Raw genomic sequence first — 18,241 nt, 5'->3', positions numbered from 1 at the left:
GTCTTACGGATAAACATTAAAACACGGGTCAATTGTCTTATATTTATTATGTTGCATGAACAGTTTTAAATAGCTACCTAAAAACCTTTCTGCTTTCATTTTATACATCGGGGAAAAAAATACCTTGTGAAGGGAGAATACCACACTTCTTGCAAAGGACCCAAATTCCTGTGCTCACCAATTACGCCCCGGGACATGCGCTCGGCCAGATTTTAATATCAGGTTTAAAATGCTCTTCAAAAGACATTTGCTGTTTGAGACATATTAAACAAGCTTTATTTAATAATGCTCAATTTGACTTTTCCAATTTAAATATTTGCTCTGATCAGCAACCATTTGATCCCGGCTTCATTTCAGGCTGAAGAATAATTTCTTCTGGTTGTTTTTCTTTGGTGCTGGGTTGATCCTGGGGCCGAGTGGCTGCTCTCGAGTTCCCTACATTTCTCGAGTCTGTGCTGTGAGTGGAAAGAAACAGAGCCATAAAAAGCGTCTCCCAAAGCTGCTGCATAACGTTTACATTGTGCGTCCTCACATCTGTCTGGCTGAAGACAAAAGATACCATTTAAAAGACTCCTCCTAACTGGATAATTATACGGAGACATTTTATTTTTTAAAGTAGAGCATCTGAATGCAAAGAAATTCCCAAAGAGGTGTTCTTTTTCTGGATCTATTCTGCTATCTACCCTCTGCTTTTCCCCTATTTGGGGATTTTTATAAGAATTGTATACACCAAATGGGTGGTCATCCATTAGCAGTCAAGGATTTTGAGACAGCAGCAAGAAGAGGGAGAGTTATTTTAACATTTGAGTTCAATGTGTTTTACAAGAGGGAATGCCACTGTAGATTCCACTAACCTTAGGAACATTTCAGATAGATCTTTTGGTTCCCGTCATTACTATTCTGATTTTACTAGCATGGTATTTAAAAAGCAAACCTTGAATTTTGGTTTTATCTTCTCATGCCACCTTCAGAAAATAGCCACCATGAAGCCGGTGGCCCTGGTCCCCCTCTCGAGGTATCATAAAGCCATTCATAACGGCATAAACGCCTGACAACACTCCCTGATGCCAGCCCGGGGTAAGTCGGACAGTGGTGAGGGTGGGAGAAACGCTGTCGGTTGTCTGAGCACCCTCTCTACCGGGACCGTGATCCCAGCCCGGGAGGAGGGGTCTTTTGCTGTGAAAGGAGCATTTATTAGCGCAGGGCCAGTGCCTGGTTTATGGACCCCAGCTGGGTGGGAGGATGCCACCCCACCCCGCCTGCAGCCTGCGTCCTGGCCTGAAGTGTTTACTGTCAGGGTGATTTACACCATCCAGGTGTTCATTTGGGAAGCATCTCGGCTCAGAGCTGACGCGGCGATTGCAGTGGGTTTGCAGACTGCAGCGTTTTTCTATTCATCAGGGTCCAGGGGCCAAAAAAGACAGTTTTTGTAAATGCTGGCCCAAAGCAGGCTCCTGTCCTGTGATTCCACAAAGGAAGGCTGAGTGACCATGTTAGCCAAGCTCCCTGGTGCCCTGTCCGTGTTGGAGAAATGGGCACTTAGTGCAGTTGCCCTGCTCTCTCATGGATCCTCTCATCAGATCAGTTCCTCCTGGCAGTCTCTGCCCTCCGAGCTTTGGTGGCCGTGTGGATGCTAAGCCGGGCTTTCCTTCTGCTCCTTTAGCACCCCGAGGCTTTCAAAAGGGTCTTGCTAAGCAGTTTCTTTTCTTAATGGAATTTGGGGTTCACAGACGAGCCTGGAGTGTTGGCGATTGCTCCATTTCTCCCCAGCCCCACAGATCAGCCTCTGCCGGGTGCTTCCATGTTAAGGGAGGCATTTTTCAGGAGCCGCTTTCTCGAGATAACCACTCTATTATTTTTGCTCACATTTCAACGCAGGTGATGGTGTTATTGTTTTGTCACTGGGTTTCCACGGGGAGTCCCTGACACCTATGCCTGGCATAATTTGAATGCCGAATTAAAACATGCCCCTATACACTAAAAATGGCCTTTTCGTTTGATTAAAAAAGAAAAACAAAAACATATATTTTAAAATTTGTTTTATCATATCCATCTCACCTCCATTTAAAGGAGTTTGGACATTTATTAACATATCCATTTTTACACTTGTACTAATCTTTTCTCCAGCCGCTTCTGGTACTCTGATGAAAAAGCAAGAAAATGCATCTTGTGCCTCATAGAACTCTCTCTCTCTACACACACACACACACACACACACACACGAGGGTGAGGGGAGGATTCTTGTAGTGAAGTAAAAGATGATTCTTTGTCTATGTTTAATTTTTGCAAATAACTTCTTACTCATCCTGAAAGTAACTTTTTTACTGATCCTGAAAATACTGATGCTGAAATTTTAAGAGCTCCTTTCAACTTAGCTGGTTTTCTCTCCCTGACGAAATTCTTCAAGAATAGATCTTTTGCACCCTTGCAAGATCGGTAAACATAAAGCGTTTGGTCAAACACAGGTGGGTTAAAAAGGGGGAACCATTTGATCCAGCTTTAGGAAACAATATTATTCCTTCTGCTTTGAACTCTATGTTTAAAATAGTCTTTTACGCCAATGATTTGAATACTAACAAATTCACTTAAAAAGCATCCACAATTCCCGTTTGTTGTGCTCTTTTCTCCCTGGACTATAAATATGTAAACCTCCCCAACAGGGTAAAAATGCATTGATTTGCCACACTAAACAGGGAAACGTTTGCACCAGTGACAACTGTTTAAAATTACTGGTCCTGGGATGAGGAAAAAAATGGCAGAAATAAAACAAAATGTTTTATTTCCAAGCATCAAGTTGAAGCCCTTTGAAGCGATCATCGGCTCCCTGGGAAATGCCTTTTCTCTGTTACCTGGCACAGCCGAACATCAAGAAGAAACGTGGAAAACATCACACTGACCCCCCAGAAAAATGAAAGAAAAGTACTGAAGAGACCAATTCCCACCCTTGCTATAGACGGAATAAGTATGTGCGTTTGTGAACCTTAACTCTTCATCTAAATATGTAGCTTCAACGGAGATCCACTTGTGGATACAGACACACGAAAATACACGAGACCACGCTCTATTTTAAAGAATTGCTGAAGAGTGTTGAATACTCAAACCCACCGCACAGCACCCTCGCAGCTAAGAGCACAATTGAATGAAACCACCGGATTCATTTATTTTAACCTCCACTGGAGCTGTCCCAAAAAAGCAGGTGACTATTGAAAGTGTTTTTCTGTTTTTGTTTTTTTTTTAATTCTAAATAACAAGAGGGATAAAAATTAATGTCATTCTATGGGGTCTGAACATTAAAAGGTACGAGAGAGTGAGCCAGGGCCTGCTAAATGGCGAAACGGATTAGTAGCCTTACTTTTCAACATATAAACATCTGAAACCCGTTTCCTGTTTAAGAAAAAAAAAAGTCTAGGTGGATGACCTCGGGCACTTTTTTTTTTATTAACAAATGTGAATTGTACATCATGGTGGAAAAAAAAAAATGGTCCGCTCTTGGTGGTCTTTCTACAGTCTGTATATGGGAGACAGAGAAAAAAATACAAAAATAAACGTTACCTTCTCACTTGCAGGGTGGGCAATGCCATTTCTGCAGCCGTCCAGGGCTCTGGCAAATGTTAAGGCTGTCACTGTAGACAGAATCCCCATGGTCTGTCTGTGTGCCTCGATAGAGTCCGAAGAAAAACATTCCTCGCATTCCTGACGGTTGGTCCTATCTCCGGGCCTTGGACTCGGCCCTGCAGGCTCGTGTCACCCCGTCAAACGGCCTAGGCCACGGCTAATCTAAACCCCTGCCCTCCCCAGCCAGCCCTGCGGCAGGGTGAAAACTGGGACCAATTTGCTGCCTAAACCCTGAGGATACAGCAAGTTTGATTCTCGACCTTTAAGGACACCAGCTGCAATTTGTTCAGCCGAAAAGAGCTCAGCGGTTCTGGCACATTCTGACAAGATACATTTTATAGGGTTTGTGCTCAAATTTGATATTGGAAGTTAGGATTCCAATTTTATGCCTCCAGTGATAACAATAGCAGCTGGGACCTTTAAGAAATGTGTGTGTATGCCTTCTATTGAAGAGTTACATAATAAAAGCTATTTATGTCAAACACCTTATAAGGGAAAGATTTAGCCTAAATGTCAATATAACATATAATACTTTTTCATATTTAGATAGGACGAAAACATCTGCTATCAGTGCTGCATATAATTTTTGGTTTGGAGTATTAGATCTGTGGGGGCTTTCAACATTTTAAGTAAGTATCTCCTTGCCTTAATTTACGAATTCATCGAGGGGCCTTTTTTTCAATATTGTTTCTGTATAAAAAACAAATACCGATACATCATGATTTGGTTTTCCAAGTCCTTCTAATGAACGCACACAAAAGAAGGGCACAATTTCATGTTGTTTGATTTGACATTTGTAATTCCCAAGCATGCCATAAAGCCGTTCAGTGGTCCCTTATAAACCGAGGCTGCTTTTGTCTCCTGAAAATGGCTGTGGTTTTGGAGAGGACCTGGCTGACCAGAACCTTGATAATTCTGATGAAGGAAGAGATCAGCCGCTCAAGGAAGAAAACCTTTCCCAGCAAAGAAACAGCAGCGCCCAGTTCAAGAAAACATCTGCAGCTCGATTTTGGAGGGGCTTAAATTCCCTCCAGCTTCCCTGGTGACACCACAGCAAGCTTTCTGAGAAGGAATCCCACCACCAAATAGACAATGACTCTTGTTTACACCAGACGCTTAGGAGTGACCACACGTGGGCCTGTGAGGCAGGCTTGGCTGGAAAATCCCAGCTTCCCTCTTAGCTTTTCTGCTCAGACGGCAGAACCTAACTGAGATGGGAAGAGAACCCCAATTAGCAAAGCCAGGGATTCGCCTGCACCCATGCATGTGCCGGTTCTGTCCGTCCCCTTGCTTCAGGTTTCTTTGATGAATTGGACGGTGTGACCACGGGTTAATGAGAAAGCCCAGTGGACGGCGGCACGCACGGTCATCTGGATGTTCTCTGCTCCTGCCCCAGCCCCTGAGCCTCCCACTGTGGACCACAGCCCCCGTTGGGGAACACAGAGGTCACGGGGGCCAAATGCAAATACCACTTCTCCTTGGGACCTTTTGGAACCAGGCGACACCAACTCAAACTTGGCAAAACGCAAGTTCAATTTCTTTTGTTCTGAAGTCACAACTTGGATGTAACAGCTCCTAAGCCAATATGATCTGAAAAAGAACTCACTACTGAGCTGCCCCCTTCCCACGGTCCGAAAATTGCTTCAGTCTAAACGGAAGGCAATTTCCTTTTCTTTTATAACAAGAGAACCGCTAAGCTTCACTTAGTATTTTCGCCCAGTGTCACCACTAAATACCAGCACTTACGAAAAGATCCCTCGTTGTGTCAACTGCCAGGCTGTCTAATACGCTGAATTTTAAATATGTTGGCTACATGATTATTGTCAGAGAGAATCATGCTCCAGATAAGGACCAGGAAGTGCATCTAGAGTCAGCATGAATATTTAGAATAAAAATGCGCTGGTCCAGAGGTTTCTGCGGAGACTTAGATTTGAAACAACGGCTTTCTGTGTGCTGTGTCCCGTCCACTCAGTGACATTGATGCTGACTGTCATTATCTACATTTCACATCAGAGGAGATGGAAGGAAAGGAAGATTCAGTTTCACAAGGGGAGAACATAACAGATGAGGCTCGAAAGTAAATAATAATAATTGTATGAATAACCACCTTTACGGAGTTATTGCCAGATGCCAGGAGTTTTCTACTCCTGTTATACCATCATACGTGGAAAGACTCATTTGACCCCCACAACAACCCAGGAGGAGGGACTGTTATTAGCTTCACTTTGTAGATGAGGAAACTGAGGCAGACAGAGGCCAGCCCATCGCTGACGACCAGGCTGCTGGAGAGTGACAAAGTGTCAGAGTCAGGAGCTCAAGCCAGGCTGTCCAATGGCAGAGCTGGAAAAACAGGAGATAAACATCAGCAGCAAGAGCCCAGGTCACACTGCCCGGGATCACACCCCAGACTGCCAACTGGGTGAATGAACCATTCTGAGCCTTAGTTTGCTCTTCTATAAATTGGGGAGAGCAATGGTCCCTACCTCATGGGTTTTTTATTGGGATTGCATAAAATAGGGCCTGAAAAGTGCTGGACGTGCCCGGCAAACATGAGTGCTGTGCATGCGGTCTGGGCTGGCTGCCTACCTGCCCAAAGCTCATTCCTCTCACTGACCAGGTCATGACTGCAACGTTTGCTCCAGGAATCCATCTGAGAACTCTGTCCATGTTCTCAAATGCCTGGATGGCGAGGTGGCTGAGGGCAGTATCGTGCGGTCCCCAGCAGCCAGGACTCAGCCCAGCTGACCTGTCCCCAGCCAGCAGAAGATGATCCGCAGATGCCCGCAGGAAGGGGACGCATTGCCAGGTCCACCAGCTCTCCCACAGACAGCTCCAGGCCTCACTGCTGAGTCTGTGTCCTATATACAATGTCATCTGAGGGTGGCACCGAACACCTGGCTGGCTTGCTGGCCACCCACCACCCTTTCAGCCGCCCTGGCTGCCCTCTGGTTTCTATCGCGTCTGTTAAAAGGCAGACCCCTCTGGATGCTTTCCTCCACTCTTTCAAAGTGCCCCCACCCTCACCCTTCAAACATCAAGTTGATGGTTGTACCATGAGCCACAGGAACAATAAACAGCCCTGAAGCCACTCCACTCAAGGTCTCGAGGCCCTCCCGACAGCCGGCCGCCTGCCCTGCCACGGAGGCTGGGCAGCACAGCTGGGGGCTTGAGAGCTGGTTCAAATCCTGTGTCTGCCCCCTGCGAGCTGTGTTTGCTCAGGCAAGTAGCTTGCCCTCTCTGGATCTAGTTTCCCTGTCCGCAAAAGCATGGGCAGACATGGGCAAAGTGCTGGCTTGCAATTCTCAATAAATTACAGATTATCAGATAGCTATTTAACTCAGGCAACAAAAGGAAAATACTTGATTGTGTGGAGAGCAATAACTCTTAAAAATGGGGTGGCTGCCCCATAATAAGAAAAGCTAGAAAACAATAAACCACAGACGCAGTGATTTGGCAGGGTGATATACGGAGGAAATTCTGCCATCAGGAAACAGTATTGTCCCTAGGTTTTCTTCCTACTTTCTTCCTTTAATTACTAAATAAAATCTTCAATCACTGAAAAATCACTGTAATATAAACAAACATGCCGTTCCCAGTGGCATTAGGCTATTCTTATATTTAAAGTATCTATACATTCATAATTAAAATATTAACATTTTGCAAATATAAAAAAACTTGAAAAATAGAGTGGCAGGATTGTGGTTGAGTTCTTTCCTGTGATACATCTTTTATTAATGTCTTATGTTTTTTCTTCCTCAACTTTTTCTGTGAATTTCTTTCCATATACACGTAGTTGGAACCTCGATGCAGTTTTACATAAGTATTTTAAAGTGCTGAACAATATTCTAACACAAAACCATCTTCCTCCCTATTTTTGGGCATTCACGTTGTTAAATTGATCTCTGTTACAGAAAGATTTCCCCTGTAGAGCTTTTTACCATATTTTGGGTTATTTCATTGGGACAGATTCCCAGTAGTGATGAGAGTCGAAGGCTATCCACATCGGATGATCCTTGATAGAGCTCAGTGTCACTTATTACGGAGCCTCCCCTCGGGCACATAAGGAACCTACACTCAGGCAGCCCCTATAGGTCGCAATTCAGTGGAAATGACCCCACAGATGGGTCTTTGCCTCTGACTTGAATCTGCATGAACTTTTACTGGGAAGTGGAGTTCATGAAGATTTTTTTTTAATTGTCACAAGTTCTTTGGGGAGAATAGCTTTATGGATAAGATTAGAATTAAGAGAATTATTTACAGATAATACAGAGAAAACATGTCTGCTAATTAATTAACAACGAACTTTAAAAAAATAAAGGGAAACACACAAATGGCCATATTAATATAAAAACAGCCAGTCCCTGAGCCGCATCATCTCTTAAAACCCCTATGCATTCGCAGTGGAGGGAGCTCGTGGAGCCGAAATCACAGACTGAGGGCTGCGAGGGGCCTTGGAATACCTCCAGCCCAGCGGCGTGCTCGGAACCCCTGTGGATCTGACTAAAGGGCAGGTTCAGATTCAGCGAGTCTGGATGGGGCTGAGGGTCTCATCAGTAACTAGCACCAGGGAGGCCAGAGTCACTGGTCCTGGAACCACACAGGGTAGCCGGGGCTTAGAACAGAAAGGACACGGATTTCGTCTGTTTGTGGTAGTGGCTTCCTGAAGCCTTGTTTGAGAAGGATTTGGAGCAACAGATCTTAACTTTTACTATTCTTTAGAATCACCGAGTAGGGGGTGGGGGGTGGTGTTTAAAAACCTCCTAGGTGGGTTGCACCCTCGGCTAACTGAATCAGAATATGTGGGAGTGGGACCCCGGTACCGGGGCTTCTTCAAAGCTCCCATGTGATCCTAATGTGCAGCTGAGGCTGAAAACTGGTGATATAGATGTTTTCTCGAGCCTGGGCAGGAGGGAGCTGAAGGAGGGACTAGTGATGTCTGCCGGGAGGAAGGCGGTGGCAAACACTGTGAATTTGCCATCACTGATGTGAAGTTTGCAGGGAGTAAGAGACTTACCCAAAGTCTCGACTGTGGTGGAGTTGGGGAGTTAGGGAGGTAGGGAGTCCATCTTCAGACTCTCGCCTTCAGGCTTCTCTTTTTTTTGTTTTCTCTTTTTTCCTTTTCAGACAGAGTCTCACTCTGTCATCCAGACTCTCCACCCAGTGGCGTGATGATCATAGCTCATTGCAGCCTTGAACCCCTGAGCTCAAGCAATCCTCCCACCTCAGCCTCCCAAGTAGCTGGGACCACAGGCATGTCCCACCACACCTGGCTCTTTCCTCCTGGCCCCAAGCAATCCTCCCACCTCAGCTTCCCAAAGTGCTGGGATTACAGGTGTGAGCCACCATGCCCAGCCGGACTCCAGTTATAATTCAAGATTGACATGGACGGGTAGAGGTTCCAATCTTGAGGTCCCTATCAATCATATTGTACTGTTTGGCCAATAACAGTTAAGCAGGGGCCTGGCATTGAAGTTCTACCTCAGCAGTGGTGAGAGCCAAGGCTGCTGAAGAAGAGACTGAGAGAGGACTAAGTGACACCTTGAATTTATCCCAAAAGACAGAAGCCGGTCTGGGAAGGCTGGAAAATGGGGTGCGTTCAAGGGAGCCCCGCTGTCTGGGATCCTGGAAGGTCACAGGAAGGCTTCAGACCATGGCAGATTGTCCAGAGGACAGAGTTAACTGATACCAGCAGGTCAGGGCATCCACGTCAAGAACACGATTTAGGAATCTGGTGTTTTTCCAAATACACTGAGAGTCGAAATTGGAAGTGTGGCCATCTCTGGGATAGTATTCTGAGGTGGGTGCAGGATTTGCAGGGAGGACCCTCTGGGTGTCCACATATGTGACAGTCTTCAAGCTATACATTTAAGGTTTGTGTACTCTGTACCCTATTCCTGTATGTAAGTTGCATTTTAATTGCAACTTATAATTAAGTAAAAATTAAAAGAAAGAAAAAAATTAAAAGCCAAGAAAGATAAATCTACAGTAGTCCCCACCTATCTGCAGTTTTGCTTTCCGAGGTTTCAGTTACCCTCGGTCAATGGGGGTCTGAAAATAGGTGAGCACAGTACAATAAGACATTTAGAGAGAGAGAGAGGGAGAGAGAGGAATTCAGTCACATAACTTTTATTGCAGTATATTGTTACTGTTCTATTTTATTATTATTCACTGTTCTTACTCTCGTATTGTGCCTCAGTTATAAATTAAACTTTATCATGGGTACGTACAGGAAAACCCTAGTATACACAGGGTTCCATACTATCCACAGTTGCAACCATCCACTGGGGGTCTTGAACATCTCCCTCGAGGACAAAGGGGGACTACTGTATCTTACAAAGAAGATGACTGAAAAGGCATCAAAACAGAAAACAATTAAAAGAAGGAGTAAGTAACAGAAGATGAACCAATAAAGCAAATCAACACATGAAATATGATGACTGCAAAATGCAATTATGATCCTCTGCTCTTTGCTGGCTTTTCTTACATTTTTGGAGGTTTAGTATTGCATTTCTGTTGAATTTCTCAGAGCATGGGGGCACACTACTATCTTTTCAGTGCTTGTCTGAATCTGCTATGGGCTGGATTAAGTGCTGAAGTGGATCAGGTGACACTTAAAAGCCTGCAGGGAATATTCGCTCTAAGGAGGGAAGATCTTGGAGGTTTTAAGCAAAAAGAATCCTTGAAGTAGCCCCAGATGGATTATGCCAAGCCCCTAAATAAGGCTTACAAAGATGTGATTAAAAATAAAATCTGTCCTGACTGTAAAGTAGAAATTACATGGAAACTTTTCCTCCTCTCTTTGATGTATCAAATATCAAATCTATTTCTCAAAAATGAAAAAAAATATTTTCATTTGGAAGAGGGAACATGGGGTGGGGGTGGAGGGACTGTTTTTCCAGATTAGCTAAATAGAGGCTGCAGTTGGAAGAGCCACACAGGTGATAACAGGAAGGCTGAACAGGGAATTGGTTTCGCTGAACGTGTCTGTCATCAAAAGAGACTCAGAGTCAAGGAGGGGATGTCAGATATAGGGAGGTAAGTCCCTGGGATCCTCCCTAGAAGAGCAGGTGCAGCCACTGCAGCCCCGGGCAGCCTGGAGAACTGACGGCCAAGGGCTCAGTGATCCTCAGAGAAGGACAGCAAGGGAAATCCACGTTATCACAGGCACACCCCAAAAGTGTCTCTTGTCTCTGCCTGTCTCACTGAAACGTTTCACCACAAAATGTGATCCCTAAAAATGCACCTTCCCCCAAGAGGAATGAAAATGCTAGAACAGAAATTCACATCAAGGTATAAACGGCTGCAAAACCAGGATGGATAAGGAGCTTTGGGGACCTGAACGCAGGGTGGGGAGGGCCCTCTAGAGCAGGAAGTGTGGGCTCAGGCCAAGTCCTTGCCCTCTTCAGAGGTGCAAACCATAAAATAGCAGCATGAGCTCTAGGCCATGTCGGCCTTCACTGTTATGGAAGATGTCAACGAGTTCAGGCTTCATTATAATCCATGCATCTTTACAACTCATGCATCTTTATAATCCATGCATCTTATAATCCATGCATCTTTATAACCCATGCATCTTTATAATCCACGCATCTTTACAACCCATGCATCTTTATAATCCATGCATCTTTACAACCCATGCATCTTTATAATCCACGCATCTTTATAACCCATGCATCTTTATAATCCATGCATCTTTACAACCCATGCATCTTTATAATCCATGCATCTTTATAATCCATGCATCTTTACAACCCATGCATCTTTATAATCCATGCATCTTTACAACCCATGCATCTTTATAATCCATGCATCTTTACAACCCATGCATCTTTATAATCCATGCATCTTTATAACCCATGCATCTTTATAATCCACACATCTTTATAACCCATGCATCTTTATAATCCATGCATCTTTATAATTTTGGAGCCCCTTCTAGCTGGGTGCTGCGGGAGCTCCCAAGTAGGAGCAACAAATGGTTAACACAAAGCCTGTGCAGGTCCACCAGTGAGCCCAGACCTGAAGGGGATTCTGAAAATGGGAGGCAGCCCCTTCTGGACAGTCCTTACTCTCAGGTAACCCAGGACTGTGCATAAATGAAGAGCAGCCTGGAATCAGAATCGCTGTAATCAACTGTAACCAGAAATTGCCCGACAAACCCCTTTTCTCTCCCCATCATCTGCCAGCTAAATGGGTATGTGTATTCCAGTGATGCACCCTAGCACTGGGGAAATAACCAGAGGACAGGTTCAGGGACCCGCCGGGCCCACGTTAGGAGAGACCTAAGCTAGAACTCCACAGATCAGTTGGCTTCCATAAGCCCCTAGTCATATTGGTAAACCCAGTGACTTTTTAGGTCTCCTAGAATTAGTATCAGTTCAGAGCCAGTGTCTAGGAACCTCCCAAAGCTCTGATTATTTCTTTTCCCTCAAAGCCGTTACCCTGGTCAATGGCCATTTTTTCCCCATCCTCCCTCCCTGACTCTGAGCCATTCTTGCAGGGCAGCCTGAGTGCTCTTTCATCAGCAAGCACAAATATGTCATCTTCTTGCTTATTAAATCCTTTCTAGAGTGTCTGTATGGTTCGTTGCTCCAACCTGGACACTTTTGAGAGTCAAGGGGGATGTTGCCAATAATCACAGTGGAACCACAGTCACAAACTTGGGACGTGCAACAGGCAAACTGGGATGTGTGGTACCCGTGTGTTTTACAGGGCTCTGAATGCTGGGTCCTGGCTCCCACGCCAGCCTTCTCCCATCTGTGGAGCCCAGCCAAGCAGATCTACCCTCAATCCACCTGCCTCTGAGACATTGCACATGCAGGTTCCTCTCCATTGGTCTCCCCTCATTATCTGGATGCCTCTGATTCATCCCTTGGATGCATGCAGAGGCCGAACCCCAGAGTCTCGAGGGTTGCTGTGTTGTGAAATCCCCTTCCCATGGCCCTCACCACACCTGGCCTGCCATCTCTGCCAGGCGGTGAGGACAGGGCTCCCCACTGCCTCACCACCATGGACCTTCAGCATTGGCAGTGGCTGGTACATAACAAACAGCCATAAATATCTGTTGAATGAATAACTGGACTTCCTTACATGCCTCCTGCAGAAAGGAAGAAGTGAGGGGCTACAAAGCTGCTGGGAATTTCTGCAAGTTTCAGCAAACACAGTTTAGGCAGCTTCCTGGTGCTAGCGTGCTCTGATTTTGAAAGACGGCCATCCAGTGGAGAAAGATGAAGACTCTGGAGCAACGTGCACTGCTAGACTGTCTTCCCAGCTGCAAGTGAGACCAGGGATTTTCCTATCCACTGTTCCATGAGTGGCTACTGAGAGGGAACATCATTCTGGGGAACACGGGTCTCTGTGGACACAGCACAGAAATGGGAGTGGGCAGAGGTATCTTAGAGGAATAGAAGGACTGCCTTGGTGAACCCAGCAGGTGCCTTTGCCAGAATGATCAAAACAGTGTCCCTCTGCAGGCAGACTGGGCTCTCCATTGGGGTGAATAACTTCGGAGCTGCCCCCACTCCCCGCCCTGGCCAGGCTGCCCTGCGTAGTCAGCAAACCACACAACTGTTCCTGCAGCCCCGGAGCGTGGGAGCAGAAAGGGTCTAGACCAACGGAATGCTTCCCTCTCCCCTTTCCTCCCCTAAACCCCAGTGTTGGCCTTTGTGGAACCAAATCACAGTGGAACTTTCCAGAAAGCCTGCAATAACGACGCTATTTCTTTGAGGCTGTGGTAGGTGGCTTCTCTTTGTTGCCCTATGTCATACCAATGTTATTTCCTTTTATTATAAATAGGAATTTCGCTCAAAGGGGTGCAGCCTAATACCCCCTGGCTGCTTTGTACTTTAATCAGGGCTTTCCTGCTGAAATGTTTATCTTCCAGCAAAGAGGTGCTAATTTTATCTTGCAAAAGTGGATATCTGCTTACGTCCCCTTCTACCTTCAAGAAAGATAACCAAAAGCATATTATGTCATCTAAATACAGCATCCTCTGAGATCAAAAGGCATAATGTACACATCTGCCAGAGTTGATGGAGCGGCCATTGGCGTGCTCTTCCGCCCGACTCGCGTGTGCTCCATTGATAGACAAACTTGGCCATTTCTATGAAAGAAACTCCCAGGCGCTCTGTTTGTGCCAGTTGATTTCGATGATATTGGGAGGTTTTGAAATGAGAATCCAAAATAGATATGCCCTTCTCACCCCTCTGTGTAAGCCCTCACCACAGGAAATGGCACAGGTTCAAATGTTCGTATTGGAAGCAACGTGGGACTAGATAAGAAGTATGTTCCTGATGGACGTCTTCATGTTTAAAATCTAGTCAAAATGATGCATAGTCAGAGGCCACCTGAGTGTGTCTTCCTTGGACTCGAGTCCTACTTCTAGTTCAGTGTTTTGAACCACATTCTGTTACGAGAGTACGCATGTCAACACAGTACCCACACATGTACACACACCCATTTGAAGTAAATGCTCGAAAAACTAGATGTGATCTGATGTGCATTACATGCTGAAACGTTTTGTCCCAGTCTGGTCCAGCTTAACCCCTTGTCCTTCCCTACTCAAAGTGTGGTCCCTGGACCAGTGGCTTCAGAGTCACCTGAGTTGGAAATGCAGAATCCAGGGCCCCACTGCAGACCTGCACGGTGTCAACCTGCATTTTAACAAGCTCCCCTGGCAGCATGATGATGCATATTACAGTTTGAGAGTGCTGGTCTATTTCATTTTTCTAAGTGTATTTACTTTTCATAATTTGGCTGCAGCTGGCTAAATCGATGTCCCCACTCAGCAGTGCTTCATGACCCAGGATTGGACAAACCTACCGCAGAACACTAAGAACCAGGATTCCGAGGGCTCTGGGGTGGCTGCGTTGAGAAAAGAAAGCAGCATTTGCCTACAATGCTGCCCTTCGAAGGCAGTTTTCCCCTAGGCACTCTTTCAGACTTTGAACAAGGAAGGTGACATCCCGGACACTTGTTCCCCCTTCCCTGGCCCGCTGCTTCCTCCTCTGCCTTCTCTTCAGAAATTCCTCCAATGCTCCTCTCCTCGGCCTCTTAGGTCCCCAATATGCTCAGAAAAATGAAGATTTCCTATTTAGTGTGGTCTCTGTAAGCTTTGTCACAAATTGAGATTTAAGCTTCCAAGCTTGGTGGGGTATACAAAGACTCCTAGAGATCAGGATGGCAGGGGGTGGGGCGGGTGCTGGCCTGGCGATGTGGCTCCCTTACCTGTCACCTTGGTGAGGGTCTTCTCTCACCCTGGGTGAATGCGTCACCAAGGGGCCTTGGATTCTGGAGGGTCTGGCACGAGGCCACTCCTGGGAGACAGAGTATTAAGGAGTGTGAGAGGGACATATCAGATGTTAGGTGAAAAGGCCAACTCTTCCCTCCTCGAATTAGAGTTGAGAATAAAATAAAAATGCCTAAAACATCTTCAGGCACCCTCACACGAAGGCCGATTAGCTCCCTCAGCTCAGGATGGATTTACAAGGATAAAATAAAATTATAAATGGACATAGCTTTGAAAACTGAAAAGCATATTGAACTTGCCTGGACTTAACAGCAGGAAGACTGCTTTCCCTTATAGAGTAGATAAATATGCTGTAAAACTCATTATCACTCACGTGCTGATTTTTAACTTTTTTTAAATTTCAAAAGTAATCTCTATCTGGAAAAATAGACAAAAGCACAGAGAAATGATGAAAACCACCTATAAGCTCTACACCAAGAGAAAACTGCTGGCCAATTTGCTATGTATCCCTCAAGACAGTGTTCTACGAATCCACACACATATAAATGTGTATCCATACAATATTTACCACCTTGTGTTCTTACACATAAATGGCATAATATTGAACACATTATTCAGAAGCTTATTTTTCTCCCAGCAATATATCTTAGAGAACTTTCCATGTCTACAGTACTTCACAACCTCGTTTTTTAAACCAATGCACAATACTCAGTGTAGAAATATCATCGTTTGTTTTACCGTTTTTATACTGATAGTCATTTCGGTACTTCCAGTTGTCACAAATCGGCATTTAAGCACCCAAGCTCGGTGGGGTTTACAAAGATGCCTAGAGATCCAAATGAGCTGCAGGGAGTGGTCACATGTTCATGCATTACTCATGATACTATCATAAAAATGTTTCCAGTGAATATCTCAGACCTGCCTCTTTGTTCACATGTGGGTATTTATTTTCCAAAATGGATACCAAAATTGATGTCTGTGGTGAAGAGTTTAGTAGTTTTCAACTAGAATAGGTATTGTTTAATTGATTCCAAAAACAACATACCAATTTATGGGCCACCAATAGGGTCACCCTGCTCTCCATCCTATCCCCAATGCTGGCTATGATCAATTCTTTCATTATTACTGATAAAAGAAAAACAATATCTTGGGGTTGTTTTGTTTGTTTGTTTGTTTGTTTGTTTTAAAGACTGGGTCTTGCTCTGCCTCAGAGACTGGAGTACAGTAGTGCCATCATAGCTCACTGAAGCCTCAAAATCCTGGGCTCAAGGGATCCTCTCACCTCAGCCTCCCAAGTAGCTGGAACTACAGGTGTGCAGCACCATGCCAATGTTTTTTTTTGGGGGGGGGGCGGGGGATAGAGACGGAGGTCTCACTTTGTTGCCCAGGCTGGTCTCTAACTCCTGGCTTCAAGCAACTCTCCTGCCTCAGCCATCCTCCTGCCTCAGCCTCCCAAAGCTTATCCTTTGATCATTTTTCTATTTATACATCTATGTGTGTGTCTATCTTTTTATGCCTGATTTTTAAGAGGGCTCTATCTTGGATATTATTCATTTCCCTGTTTCATATTTTGCAAGTATTTTTTCCCAGTTGGTTACCTGAATTTTCACTTTTTTATGGTGTTATCATATTATTTTTTACACAGTTCAATTTGTCATTTATTTCCTTTTTTACTTGTGCATTTATGTTGTAAGGAAAGTTTTTCTATCTTCAAAGTTGCAAATATGTTCTTCTACATTTATTCCTAACATTTTTAGACTTCAGTTTTTTACTTTCATGCTTTTTCCAGTTGTCCCAACACTACTGAATGCTAGATACTCTTCATGATGTATTGGAGTGCCTTCTTCACTGTGTAATAAATCCCTCAAAAAGCACCTGTTGATGGACTCTGGTCTATTTCATTGGTCTATTTCCAGATATTTGGGGATTTTTTTTCATATACCTTAATGTTGATAGTTTCTAGTTTAATTTCACTGTGGTCAGATTTAAATTTAAATTTAAGTTTAAATGTGGTCAAGTTTAAATTTAAATTTTAAATTTTAAAAAAAATTTAAAAAATTATTTTTAATTTATTGAGGCTTATTTTCTGACCTAGAACAGAGGCAGAGAAGGTTTTTCTGGAAAGGGCCAGAGAGCAAATATTTTAGGCTTTACCAGCCACAGAGTGTCACTGCTGCATGTTCTTCTTTCTTTAGTTTTGTTGTATTTTGTGCAACCCTTTAAAAATACAGAAATCACTTTTAGGTCATGGTCTGTACAATAAAAAACAGGCCATGGGCCATAGTGGCCTAGAACATGGTCTACCTTGCTCAGCACGCCATGTGCACATTCTTTTCATGTGCACATGGGCAGCGTGTTCTGTAACTGTCAGTTAAATCCGGCTGGTTTTTAGTGTTGTTCAAGTTTTCTGTATGTCATGATCATTTTTGTCTATGTGTTCCATCAATTATTGGGATAGGAGTATTGGAATCTCCAACTGTAGTTATGGATTTTATCTTTCTCCTGTTAGCTCTATCAGTTTTTGTTTCATGCATTTTGAAGCCGAAACACTTTGTTATATGACCTCATGAATAATGATTACCATCAAATCAGATTGTTGAATGAGTGACAGAAATACCATGAATGTCCACGTTGTCAGCAATCCTCGCAATAACATTTTCAGATGCTCGGTCGTGGAAACAGCACTTCCCTAGTCTGCAGTTCTTCCAGAAACCAACGGTGAGGTCACTTTGATCAGGGTTGTAAGAACCGGCCCTTGGTTTTCCCATGTGTAAAATGGCCATGATAAGACCCCACCGTATGTGGGAAGGATTAAATGGGACAATATATACGTGTAAGACTTAGAGTGGCCACTGTCAGAGAGCGTGTTCTCAGTGCACTTCGCTGTTGGTATTGGTGTTAGGATCCGTAATCGCATTATTTCCTAGCGGGGTAGAGGAAAATAAGAGAGGGCTTTTGCCAGGCACGTGGCCATGGTTGAGCAGGAAGGAAACGGGCTGACTGGGGGCCTCCATCTAACAAGATGAGAAGCAGACCAGGACATGTGGGCAGGCTTCCACGACATGGCACGGGCTATATTCTGACTTCCACAAACTGTTGAGATCACATCCGTCCCACTCGCCCTGCCAGCCTCAATAGCTAAAGCCCACTCACCCAACAATAGCTTCTATATTCTCCAAGAATTTAAACCCTAGGCTTCAGTGAGAATGCTAATAATTATGAGAACCACAGTACAAACTGAGTGGGAGGCACAGGGATGCTGGAGTCAGACGTGGGCACAGGCTGTGACCTAAACACTTGTCAGGTATTACTGGTTATGCTTGATGGGACAGTACCACGTAACAACCAGCACAACACCTTGGGAACAGAAGAACAATA

General features: G+C 44.6%; 1 long non-coding RNA gene across 1 annotated transcript; it reads right to left on the bottom strand.

Annotated features, from left to right (window-relative positions):
• Positions 1-250: 250 nt before the first annotated feature.
• Positions 251-4,009, bottom strand: LOC741428 (uncharacterized). Its single transcript, XR_170497.4, has 2 exons — positions 3,553-4,009; positions 251-455 (listed from the first exon to the last, which is right to left on the bottom strand). It is a non-coding gene; the product is annotated as an uncharacterized LOC741428 (long non-coding RNA).
• Positions 4,010-18,241: the final 14,232 nt, after the last annotated feature.

Source organism: Pan troglodytes, chromosome 18 (assembly GCF_028858775.2).
Source record: "Pan troglodytes isolate AG18354 chromosome 18, NHGRI_mPanTro3-v2.0_pri, whole genome shotgun sequence".
Classification (NCBI taxonomy): Eukaryota; Metazoa; Chordata; class Mammalia; order Primates; family Hominidae; genus Pan; species Pan troglodytes.
Note: the sequence above shows the minus strand (reverse complement) of the source record. Positions and strands in the feature narration are given on the sequence as shown.